Here is a 13,620-nt window from a genome sequence, read left to right as displayed (position 1 = left end):
CATTCAACCGTGCTGCCAAGTTGCACCCGATTCCTATAGTGACCCTCATGAACAGCATCCATCCACAGAGTTTAGGCAAGTAGGGAACACAAGTAGATTGCCAGGCCAATCTTTCATATCACCTGCCCATACTTACTGTCTTTAGCATGTGGAAGGGATCTAGAGTACCTCAGAAAACTTACAGGAACACAGGCACCCCAGACAAGAACCAAACTGGCAATCTCTTGCAATGAGGCAGTAATACTACTCACTGTACCCATGTAGACTTTGAGGAAATGCTTGAGAATTTTTTATAGTTGGAAAAGAACACAGAAGAATTCTGGAGAAAGTTGAACACAACAAATCATCACAAATCTACTGATCCTGGAAACTACAGACCCATAAGTCTCACTAGTCTGATATGCAAATCCATGGAAAGAATGATCATGGAAATGATCAACAATACAAAGGGAACCTCCGTTCACTGGACCCAACCCAGTATGATTTTGTCAAGGGTAGGTCATGCCTACATAACTTGGAAGACTTCTTTGAGAAGGTCAACAAAGCAGTGGATGAAGGAAAAACAGTTTACACTGCCTATTTTGACCTGGCCAAGGCATCTGCCACAATACCACACTCAGACATTGCTGACAAACTCAAGATGTTAGGTATAAAACCTTTATGTCATCTGGCTTACACATAGGACTGGAGTAGTTAGAACTGGGGAGTCCACCTCTAAAAAGAGGCCAGTCACCAGTGGTCCTGAGACTGCTCATTTTTGGCATCTACTTCTATGAAGTCAAGGCCAATGTCAAGGACCTCTGGCTGACTACATTTGCAGATAATTGTAATTTAGAAGCAGTCATAGAATCCCCCACCAATGCTAATTGTCTCCAAAAAGGGCTGACACAAACACATTGCTATGTACCTTTCCAGGGACATCCAACAACTGGAATGCCCACAAGGGTTCTTCACCAAAAGAATACTGGATGTAAAAAACATGCCCTGTGCAGACTGCCTCAAAGCTCTATCCCTGAATTCTGTCTCCTACAGGGTGTTGAGGGAAAGATATATGCCTGGCATGCAAAGCATCATTGGATTCCACTCTGATGGACCTTCTGCATATCTGAAAAACAAACAGCACCAGAATTACACATTTAAATATTTAAAGATTTTAAACCTTGTCTGTGATATAAATAGGATCTGCTGGAGAGACAGGTATGTATCACAGAGACTACCCTGTCTATGGAACAGGCTGCTAACCATGTGAAGCAGAGTTCCTCCTTAATCCAATTCAAGAATAACTTGGACAACTGGGTGGGGAACAGGAAATTAACCCCTGGTTGGGCACCTATGTCTCTACTGGACACAGGCAGCCTGTAAATATTTCATCTCCCATGCCTCTTCTTACACAATCAAGGTGAACAGAATTTGTCAGAAATGTGGGATATATGGTTGAGCTTAAAAAGATCACATGGTTGTTAGCCTAGTACCCAAGTGTGAACCTATATTAGATTCCCATCTACCATATTAACCTAAACATTACAGGAATAGAACAGTCTGGTTATAAAATGCTTAAAACATGTAAGATCAAACTCATAAAATCTAGAAATGAAGAGAGAAGGCTTAAATTATCAAAGTTCACAAAGAAACTGAAGACCAAAGTGATAAAACACCAAAATGTAGCCCTGTTAAAAGACAGATTAGCAGTCATTTATAGTCTTTGGTTCATACATGTTTCTACTGCTGGTTACTGTAAACATAATTATTTTCAGTGACAACTGTTATGTTTTATGAGATTTATGTGCTATCAGTAATGTAGCACTATTCTATATTTAATACACATAATGCTTTAATATTCTAACTCCATTGTGACTGCATATTTCCTTGATATCTGTGCTGTAGACTTTTGGAATATAAAGTTTTCTGCTCAGTGATACAGAAGTCTTGCATGCTACTTTATACTTATGACTTTGTTTTTCTTGAAGCTGTACTGCAGTGAAAAGATAGTTTGAACTGTGCTTTTCAGCTGATACTACCTCTCCACTGCAACTATTCTGCTACTTCCTTTGACTACCCCCCCCCTTTTTTCTTTCCCCTAACCTGCCATATTTCCTGCACTCTTATAAAGCTTACATACTGCTTCTCTCACTCTGCTCCACTCTAACTCTCCTTCTGGCTTTCACCCTAAGCCAATGCTGCTTGCCTATTAACTTGTATCTCTCATATACTCATATATACCTTTTTCCCATGTTTTTCTAGGTAGAAATCCTTGGTTTGTTCACTGCTAAGAACACAAGCTACTTCTCCCCTCCACCAGCTATATGTCCTCAGCACAACCTGAATTGCTTCAGCTCCACACCTAACTTACTTTGTGTGAAGTATGGGTAATATTTTATCTTACCCTGTAGTTTTATTTTATTTCTTTTAAAGGTTAATTGCACACTTCCGTACCAGACCTCCGCCCCCTTCTTCCAATATACTGTGGCCTCACCATTTTCTCTGACATTCTCCCATTCTTTTCTTTCTTATCCCTAATGCACTTATCTTATAATTCCTAAACTGCTAGTCTGCCTCTTCACCTCCACAGACCTGTTCTCATCTTCTTAACTGCCAACTCCCACTACTTTGTGCTTCTCCCCACTTTTTAGCCTGCTCTCACACACACCTTCACTTTCTCCTACCTAATAACATAACACCTGCTTTCTCAGCCATGTCCTACTACTCCACACATTTTTTTTACTATCTTGCTGCCTACTGCATCCTGGATCACTCCCCTACCCTGCCCTACCCCCATTCTCACCCACACCCACATCAATTTCCTTTATAGCTAACCTCTATAATCCCACATTTTCCCAGCTACTACTTCCTGAAACTCTTTCCAATCAGAACCCACCTCTCCCACCGTAACCCTTCCCACTCCTCTACACAACTACTACACACCACCCCTGTATACTCACCACCCCCTGTAATCATAACCTATCAGTACTCACGCCTCCCATCCACCCACTCCCATTTCTCTAAACACTTTCTAAAACTCTTCCAACCTTTCTCATCTCCCCCCACTCACTTATACTCACATAGCATTTCTGTCATTCACACTCCACTTACCTCTCCCACCGTAACCCTTCCCACTCCTCTACACAACTACTACACACCACCCCTGTATACTCACCACCCCCTGTAATCATAACCTATCAGTACTCACCCCTCCCATCCACCCCCTCCCATTTCTCTAAACACTTTCTAAAACTCTTCCAACCTTTCTCATCTCCCCCCACTCACTTATACTCTCATAGCATTTCTGTCATTCACACTCCACTTACCTCTTTTTTCTCTCTCACACAATCCAACACCCACTAATAGGGCCTACACAATTCCCACATCCACACTTCACCATCTCATCATATCTTCCCTTCTTCTACTATTCTGTTACTTAACCTCTTACCATGCTCATTTAATCCAACACCCCTGCTTTGCAACATCCACTCACTACACTACACATTCCAGCACCCACTACTGCTTTCCTGCATCACCCTCACTTTCTCCTCTACTGATTTTACTCTTCTCAAAATCAAACTACCTCCCAAAATTCACTTACTTCACAGAATAAAACAAAAATACCAACCCCCCTATTCACATATATCACTTCTCCTCCACCTTGTTAACACACTCCAACTCTCTGGTGATATTCACCCCAACCCCGGCCCATAGACTATGCTAACTGCCCCTTCCACTACCCCAGTCACTCCCCCAATCACTCCTAACTAAACTCCCAAACATCTCTCCTTCTACTCTATCAACATCTGCAGTATCCTTAATAAGATAAACGAATTCCACTCTTGGATAGCTCAGTACTCCCTAAACATAGTTTCTCTCTCAGAAACATGGCTTAAACCACAGGTTACAACATATTATGCCGTTTGATAGAACCCATAAGAAAGGAGGTATAATTGCTATCCTGTACTCTGACCTCCTTACCTTAACACTCCTACCAAATCCTCCTCCCAGCTGAGCTCCTCATAGCCAACTTCAAACCCAACAATCACAAAACAACAACAATAGCTGCCATCTACATACCACTGAGTGATAACATACCCTTACTAGACCAGGTTCTAAACTGGATCTCTGACCACATGCCTAATGAGACCATTATAACATTAATATCAACTGGCTTATCCTCACTGCTAACTCCTCTACCACATGAATTAACCTTTATGGGTACACCCAACTCACCTCCTCCCCCACATTTCACAACACATCCACTAATTCCAGTTCTATCATTGACTGGATTCTTGTTTCCAATCCCAGCCTGTATATTCAGCCTGAAACACTACCTGACTCCATCCGCGACCATTGCCCAGTATGAATCCTCCGACTCTCCCCCCACATTCCCAGACCCCACATATTCAAAGAATGTCGGAAACTAACTACCTTCAACCCTGAGACTTTCAATAATTTTCTCTCAGCAATAGATTGGTCTACTGTCTTCATATTACCTCCCGATGATGCTGTATCATACTTTAACTCCACCTTCCTTAACACACTGAACTCCCTTGCTCCTCCATGCACTATTAGAGTCAATTCCCACATCTCCCCACTGGCTGACCAACACAACTTGGTCTCTAATTCCAAAAAGAGACTCTGCCTGGAAACTTTGATCCAAGACAAAATATACCTCACATGACCAAAGATATAGGGAACACCGAAATCTCACTTAAAAACAAATTATTAATGACAAAAAGAATTTTTACCATCAACCAAAGGCTCCATCATCAATAAACTATCATCCTGTCTAAGTATTTCCTCACTTGTCTTACTTTGTAACCCTTCCTATCCCCTTAGGAGCTCTGATCAATGTCTATTGCAAATTTACAAACAAAAAAAAAATCTGCAGGACAGTCTATACAGTTACTCACTTTGGAACAAGCTTCGATTGGCCCTAAGAAGCATACCCCAAACATACAAATGTAAGAAATCCCTCCAACATTACCTAAACTACACCTCAACATGTTCCTGCAACTTACCTCCCCAAATCCAGTCCTGACCCTATTTATTACCCCTGTCCCTTATTTCCACTTCTTCCTAATACCCACTTCCTTTCCTTCGCTCACAACATCGTTCTCCAACCTACCCACTTCTTACTATAACATTCTTCCTTTTTCTTCCCCTTACTCCACGACATCATTCTCCAACCTACCCACTTCTTACTATAGCATTCTTCCTTTTCCTTCCCCTTACTCCACGACATCGTTCTCCAACCTACCCACTTTCTATAATAACAACCTCCTGACTCTAAACTGCCTTCATCACTTATCATTTCTGGACTTCTGCTGTACTACCTATGAACCCAACATCTTTTATCAATTCTACCTCTGCTGTATAGTCTCAGTACCCACTCTCTTTTGTCTCCAGTCTCCCAGTCTCTTTTGCCTTCATTTTTGTAAATGCATTTGCAGACAATCTCATTGTATTATACATTTGCTCTAACATGTAATCTTATTAATTTTACATTGGAGCTTTTCACCCCAGGCATCCACTGAAAAAGGGCTTCAACACAGTCGGACTATCCTGGTCAACAAATGTCAAATATATAAAATAAATAAATAAATGTATAATTTACGCATCTTTACCACTTTTGTTTTATAGTCTTACTTACATTGATGTGATCAGTTGGTTACACTGTAATCTTAAAAAAGTAAGGTAAAGTGAAACCGGCATAAGCTTTGGTACCAAATTTTTTGGTTGTACCTTGCAATTTTAATTATCATTGTAATTGCAAAGGCTGTTTCAACCAATCTCCAGGTTAAAAAAAAAAGGAAGACAACATTTATGTTGACCTTCTCTCTCTCCTGTGATTCTTTTCTCAACTACTTTGTTTTGTTGTTTTACCAAATAAAAAATGTACCTGTCTGCTGTTCCTATATATATATATATATATATATATATATATATATATATATATATATATATATATATAATAAACAGATGAAAACACATAAGAAACGTGGTGTGGTATTTTCTCTTTTCCTTCAGTACTGTAATCCGTGTGCCCTTTTAGATAACTGTAGTCCCTAGGTTGGCCCCCTTTTTACCTGTAATTGACTTTTTCTGTTTCTTGACCCATTTCTTATATAATCTACTCTTGGTGTTTCCTGTTTCAACTATATTCATTGTCTTGTGTGTTCACTGCTGATGTCAGTCTTCCTGTTTAAGTAGCTGATAATTTGGCTTAGAGAATGGGCGACCTGTAGATTGGCACCCTGACTGGAGAACAAACCTTCTCCAGCAGGATGTTAATCTACAGGTAATGCCTGCTGAAAAATGAGTCCACCACTTCACGGCAGTGTATTAAGCTGCCAAGGCGCTCCGACTGAAAGTAACCAAACGGTCGGCATTATTTTATGCTCGATAAGCAGTGAAAAAAAAATAAGAATATTAAAAAGTAAATAAATAAATGCATTAAAAAGTATGTATATGTCTATATCTGTGTATAAGAGTGTATGCATGCATGAGAGTGACAGTGAGATTGCTTGAGCTATTATTTTACACTTGCTAAGCAGCATTTTTGCTGTTTAAAAGATGTAATGAATAAATGAAACAGAAAAATGTGTGTGTGTGTGTGTGTGTGTGTGTGTGTGTGTGTGTGTGTGTGTGTGTGCACGCGTGCGCGCGTGTGTGTTTGTGTGTGTGTGTTTGTGTATATTTCTGTGTGTGTATGCATGCTTAAGTGAATAAAAGCAGAAGAGTGTGTGCATGTGTGTGAGAGACAGCGAGAGAGAGTGCGTGAAGAGTGAAAGTGATCGAGTTCTGGCAGCAGCAGTTAAAAGGTTTGTGTATTTCTTGACCTCATAGCTCAAGATATATGGGTGAAGCCTAAAATAAAGGGGAAACAAAGGCTCAAAAATAGGAACAGATATTACACACTGATCTTATACATTTACAAAGTTGCCTAAATAACAGAGTTTGTGTTAGCATGAATTTCTGAAGGAAATAAAGTCTGAAACTCAAATATATGTCATTATTTAGTGACTTCAATCCCCAGTGAATGGCAACAAACTGCACATTTTAGGGGTAAAGGACCAAGAAGTAAAGTAAATATTTGAATGTTTTTTTAGAATGTTATATTTTCGATGTAAAATGTTTTTTCCAGCACCATTTACACATACTACAACAAGTTTGAAGCATTAGGCGGAGGAGCTATTTTACATCAAAAATATATAAAAAATAATATAGTAATAAAAAAAATAAGTGAAACACTATAATTTTACAGATAGCCCATTTTCTAAATGGAATAATGCCCTCCAGGGTCTGTGTTACTGTGTAATGTCCTTCCAGGGGTATAGAGGCCCTCTGCCTGTGGTGTTGGGCCTCATAAGACCCCTGGGCGGGTGTTATTTACACAGTAATACACACCCTGTTGGGCATTATTGATTGCTTATTGTATGTTAGTGTAGCTTTATGCCTGCCTTCATGTCAATAATTTGTGCCTTACTAAAGGGCTGGCTGAATAATATTCCCTGGAAAATCATACGTGTTTCTTACTAAGTATATATTTACTGCTGTACCATTGCATCTCATGTTGTCACTAGTTCTGATCCATTCTACTATCCTATATTTTGCCCAAGAAGGTTACTTGATAGCAGCTCTACAAGAACTTCACTTCATCTATTCACCATGAAAGTCACTTTCCTAGGATACTGAATGGCCGTGTCTGTTACTAGTTACTGTGTAAGGATACAGCTTATGAATGTGTTCCATAAAATTATCATTTCACTTTCAGACACAGATATCCCCTTTGTCTGAGGTCCCACATATACAGGTATATAGAAACTAACTAATCAAACTGCATTCCCATCTGTTTTCTTTTGGATCCAGATTTTAAGTCTCTTAGGGACTGAGAACAAAAAAGCAATTACTAGGATGAGTCTAGCATCTTGGACTTGGTTGCCTTCCTACCTATCCCAACCACCCTCCAGTTCTAATTCCTTCTGGACTTCTATAGCTTCTTTTTCTTGCTCCTACTTTAATTACTTAGTGAGGCTTAAACAAGTATCCTTCTATCAGCTCCACCCCTAGAGTATTGTATTTCTTGCAATGGCAACTGCTACTCTGCTGGCGTCCGGCCTTTATGTTTCCAATGCATTTCATACATATTTTTGGTTATGCCTGTGTTCAGAATGGGACACTGTCAAATAATGGAAAACTGATGTTTCCATTTCACTTCAGTCATATCTTCTCATTTATACACACTTCACTGCCAGTAATTAGGGAGAACTGTATCTTTTGGAAATCTTTACATGCAAGTTACAAACAATGGTCAAGATTTCATTATCTTTTTGTTAAAACAACTCAAGTATCTGAGTTTTCACAGATCTCTTAAGTATGGTGATATTCAGTCTTATCTGGGACTGGTGTGTGCCAATTTAGTCTGATGCGGATTTAGTAGTGCTCTTTGGCACTCCAAATATGTGCTTGAACTTGCATGTATTAATACATGTAACATATGTAAACAGGGTTACAACAATATGACATATATATATATATATATATATATATATATATATATATATATATATACACACACATATATATATATATATATATATATATATATATTTGCTGTATATTGTGTCTTTACTCCCTCTACTGAACACATTCTTCTAATGTCATATTCCTCACATGGATTGCACAGCACAAATGTTCTTTCAAAGTTTTCAAATGCAAACAAATATTCCCTTACAAATTTATTGTTAAATGCCCAAGCAACTCTAAGTTCCCACCATTAAAAATCCTCTCATTTGTCCTTATTCCTGCTAGCAAGAGAAATTCAAATGAACTCTAAAACAAGCATAAAGCCACCTCCTCAAAACAAAAGCTTAAAAATAGTAACCTTATGAAGCCAGCATTAAAATAAATTCAGATGATAGGTCATATTGCTTGACTCTCACACCTGGAAGTAACAGTGATGGCTGGTCAGAATGGAGAAAAAATGTGTCAGTTGTTTGAATGGGGTGTGTGGGGCTTGTTTGTTCAGGGGAAAGGATCCAAACTAAGCTAACAAATGGAGTGTTTTACTTGAGTAGTTTGTTCTGGGTATATTGTAATGTGGATTCCGTGCAATAATTTAATTATTAAGGAATTTATCAATCAAAGAAATTTCTAACACAACTGAACATAAACATCTTACACAATTTTCTTTTTATTTGATGAGAAGAACAACACTGAGCTACAGCCATGATGAGCTGTAGGGTATCTTTTAATTTCAGCAATTCTGAGTGAATATAAGAACTAAGTATAGTAGTACCTACCAAGAATGAAACTCCTAGTACCTATCCAGGTTTTTATTCAGAACTTAACCTTCTGGGATATATTTATTCTCTCGAAATGCATAGCTTTCCTGTTAAAATAAGTATTTGGTATGGTAGATAGCACTGCTGCCCACAGTGTTTGCATGCCCATTCCAGCTCATGGCAGGGGGGGGGTGCACATTATGTGGATTTTATATGTTTTCCCTGTGTTATCATAAGCTATTATTGGGAACTCTGATTTCACCCCACTTCCAAATACATGTTGGCAAATGGATCAGGGATGCTAAACTAGCCCTAGGTATGGGCACAAGGCCATGCTTGTGTGTGTGTATGTGTGTGTGTGTGTGTGTGTGTGTGTGTGTGTGTGTGTGTGTGTGTGTGTGTGTGTGTGTGTGTGTGCCAGATCCTGCACTGCACCATTTTCTTGCTGGGACAGGTTTACAGCCTCCTGTGACTATAAACTGAATAAATTAGGTATTTAATGGATCCACGAATGGCTAGATAGATGGATGGGTGGTGGAGATAGACCACAGGCAATTTGTAAGCTGATGTGAAATATTCACTTTGCATATTTTAGTGCTCATAAATTATAAGACTCACAGAAAACTGAATCTGGATCTACATATGTCTTTAATTTATGTTCCAGTCACATTGTTGTATGCTTTTGTAGCCTGACCTAATGTTTAGTTAGATTTTCATTGCATGAACTGCAACACTAATATCAATTATCTTGACTGGGTACATTGACAGAGGTACTGCAAGAAACGTATCGGTTTATTGAGGTGAAGTAATAAAGGAGTCACAGGATGAAGCTTTCTGTTTATTTGCCAGTCTGTGTTCCCATCCTTACCTATGGTCATGGGCTTTGGTAGTGACCAAAATAATGAGAATATAGGTTCATAGGTTCATTAGTCGGTAATAGGCTATCGGCCCTAGGGCCTATACAAGCCTAGCCATAACAATTCCCTGGCTATTTCTTCCCATGATATTTACTTCCCCGGACCCCTGTCTAGAAGGGTGACTAATGTTTTTCCCGGGGTTAATTTCCTATCTCCCATCCAGTTGTCAAGGTTCCTTTTGAAGAGGGCCAAGGAGGTGCTCTGCTTGACATGTATGGGCAGTCTATTTCAGAGTATGGGGAGTCTCTGGGTCAAGAACCTATCCCTGCAGCATGTTTTGTTCATTGTGATGACAAGGTTTAGGTCCCTGGAGCATGTGGCTCTGATGGATTGGGATTTCTTTAAGTGTAGCATGTCCAACAGCTCTGGGTTTGACATGGCCTTGTATGTTAAGCAGAGATCGCCTCTGAGTAGACAATATGCGACAGAGTATAGCTGGAGTTTTTTTAGTTGGTCAGCATAGGGCATCTGTTTTAGGTCTGTGATTCTTTTAGTGAGGTGTTTCTGCAGCCTTTCCAGTTGCTGCAGATGTCTTGTGAGGTACATACCAAATGGGACATTGTACTCTATAATGGGTCTAATGAGGGATGAGTACAGGGAACAATGACCTCCTTTTTTCTGGATAAAAAGCCCTTAGTGATGAGGTGTGCCACATAGAAGGATTTCCTGACTGTTTTAGCGATGTGGTTATCAAAGGTGAGGCCACTGTTCACCTGTGTTCCTAAGTCTCTTATCACACTTTCGGTGTTTAGTGTATTGCCACCTATGTGGTAATTCATGGGTACATGGTTTTTCCCAAAGGGGATAACTATACACTTCTTGGCATTGAGCTTGAGCCCATGGCTCTGGCACCAAGCATTTGTTTCTGTAAGGCCCTTTTGTAGAATATCCACATCATTTGGGGATTCAAAGAAGTAGATGCCAAACAAGAGTAGTTCCAGGACTGAACCCTGAGGTACTCCACTTGGCACTTGTCTGGAGCTGGATTTGGAGTCGGCTACTTTTACAGTGTGGGTTCTGTCAATAAGCCAGTTGGCAACCCATCGAGTGATGTAGGGATTTATGCCCAGCTTAGTAAGTTTATCTATGATTCCAGAGTGGGGGATGGTGTTGAAGGCCTTGGTGAGGTCCAGATAGGCTGTGTGGACCACCTTACTCTCATCCACAGCTCTGGAGACTGATTCGAAGAAGTCAGTTAGGCTCAGGAGACACAATCGGCCCTTCACGAATCCAAACTGGGTGGGGTCCAGTGTTTGAAGGTTGCCAATGTCTTTGTTTATAAGTTCCATGATAATATGTTCCATGGCCTTGCAGATCAGGCTCATCAGAGATCAAAGGTAGATCTCCCCTTGTGGAGTCAGATAATTGTAGCTGCATGCCACTCAGTTAGCACAAAGCCTAAGGTGAGGCTATAATTAAACATGACACTGAGGTGAGGTGCCAGTTCATTTTGTAGTTCATGTAGTACACAGCCCGGGATGTCGTCTGATCCCACCATGGATGCTGCATTCTTAGCTTTGGAGAGTGCGGTTTTTACCTGTGTGGCCGTGATTACCGGAATTTGGCAATCTTTCGGTACTGAGATGGGCCCTTTAGGGGGTGAGAGGGGGTTAATTTGGTACAGAATTGATCTGCCATGATATTAGCAATGTCCTTGGGATCAGTATTTTTAATGCCATTCTGTTGTAGAAATAACAAATACTGAAAACTATTGAAAATCTCAAGGTAGCAGCCAAAGAACGACTCAAAAAGGATAAAACAAGTGAAAAGTTTATGAAGCGCTTTTCGTCAGGTTTACTGACCCAACTTCCTCAGATAATAAAAAATAATGAATTCAAAGTTTAAATACATTCAAAATGTCATGTGGTAATATCATTTGCATAATAAAGTACTTCAATGTCAATTAGCTCATAACATTTCATTTCATTCACTAAACTACCTTGCTTTTAAAATAATGTACTAATGTTAGATGCCCATCATTCCCCTGGACTTAATGAAACGTGTTCAATTTTGCCATACTTGAAACTTAGAAGTTTGGTTAGATAGTGGTAAAAATTGTTGTGTGTATATATATTACATTACTTTTTTAAGGAATTCTTTAAAAAAGTATAAGACATGTTGACATAAAGTAAACTAAGTGTTTTTTGAAATTAATTAATTGTATCAGGAATGGCTTTAGTTATATATTAAAGTAGAGAATCTTAATTAGTACTTTTAACAAACTGTTTAGTATGTCATCAGTTTAGTACATTATTTTAAAAGCATGGTAGTTTAGTGAATGAAATGAAATGTTATGAGCTAATTGACATTGAAGTAATATATTATGCAAATGATATTACCACATGACATTTTGAATGTATTTAAACTTTGTATTCATTATTTTTTATTATCTGAGGAAGTTGGGTCAGTGAACCTGACGAAAAGCGCTTCATAAACTTTTCACTTGTTTTATCCTTTTTGAGCCATTCTGTTGTAGCTCAGAGCAGATCTGAGCATTGCCATTTAGATTTTTGACATAGCTATAGAATGCCTTGTGATTGTCCTTGGAATCTTTGGCAATTTTATTTTCATAACTAGCTTTGGAGGATTTTATGAGGGATCTCAGCTTCTTACTGATACTGGTAAGGGAGTTTTTTGCATCCTGGGATTTTCCTCTTTTCTGCAACAGTTTCTTCCTTCTTTTGTATACTTTGTTTATGACAGGAGACCACCAGATTGGCTTCCTTTTTTTGGATGAGAGCATTTTGGTTCTATCTGGGATGGCACGATTCATACATGAGTGGATGTGCTTGTACAATGCTTTAGTGTAGGATTCGGCAGTCGAACTTTCAGTTCCCGTCTGCATGGGTGTCATGAAGTTTGTCACTTCTGACTTGAGTAGCATGAAGTTAGCCTTGGAGAAGTTTTTACGGATGTTTCCCTACTGGGGGGTGGGGGTGGATGTGGATGTCAAAGGTGATTAGCTTATGGTCAGACCTAACCAAAGAGGGGGTGACCACTGGTGTGGAGCATCAATTTCCCATGTTGATAATGACCAGGTCCTGGATATTGGAGCCCCTGGTGGGACTATGGATTATTTGATCCAGGGCTTTGGAATTTATGTACACAAAAGGCACCTTTGTTGGGTAGCTGGACTCACTCTTCATGGCAGAGTGGGAAGCTCAGCATTTTGGTATGATCTCACTGCCGGACTGATGCTGCTTTTGGATGAGAGGAGTCAGTTAAGGTGGCTAAGACACCTAGAAAGTATAACCACTGGATGCCTCTTATGAGAGACCTACATGGCATAGATCAAACACAAGAATACCCCAGGACATACTACTGTAGTGGGAGTATATCTCTCTTGACTTCCATGTGAATACCTGGGGATCACACAGCATGAACTAGACAGGAAGTAGAGTCTACTCTGCTCAGCTTAGGCAAGGACAAGA

General features: G+C 39.6%; 1 protein-coding gene across 1 annotated transcript in view; it reads right to left on the bottom strand.

The window, feature by feature from the left end:
* FYB1 (FYN binding protein 1) overlaps positions 1-13,620 on the bottom strand; it is a 2,052,110-nt gene that overhangs the window by 694,583 nt on the left and 1,343,907 nt on the right. The gene's annotated exons all lie outside the window — the stretch shown is intronic.

This window comes from Protopterus annectens, chromosome 1.part0 (genome assembly GCF_019279795.1).
Source record: "Protopterus annectens isolate FY-2018-M chromosome 1.part0, PAN1.0, whole genome shotgun sequence".
Classification (NCBI taxonomy): Eukaryota; Metazoa; Chordata; order Ceratodontiformes; family Protopteridae; genus Protopterus; species Protopterus annectens.
Note: the sequence above shows the minus strand (reverse complement) of the source record. Positions and strands in the feature narration are given on the sequence as shown.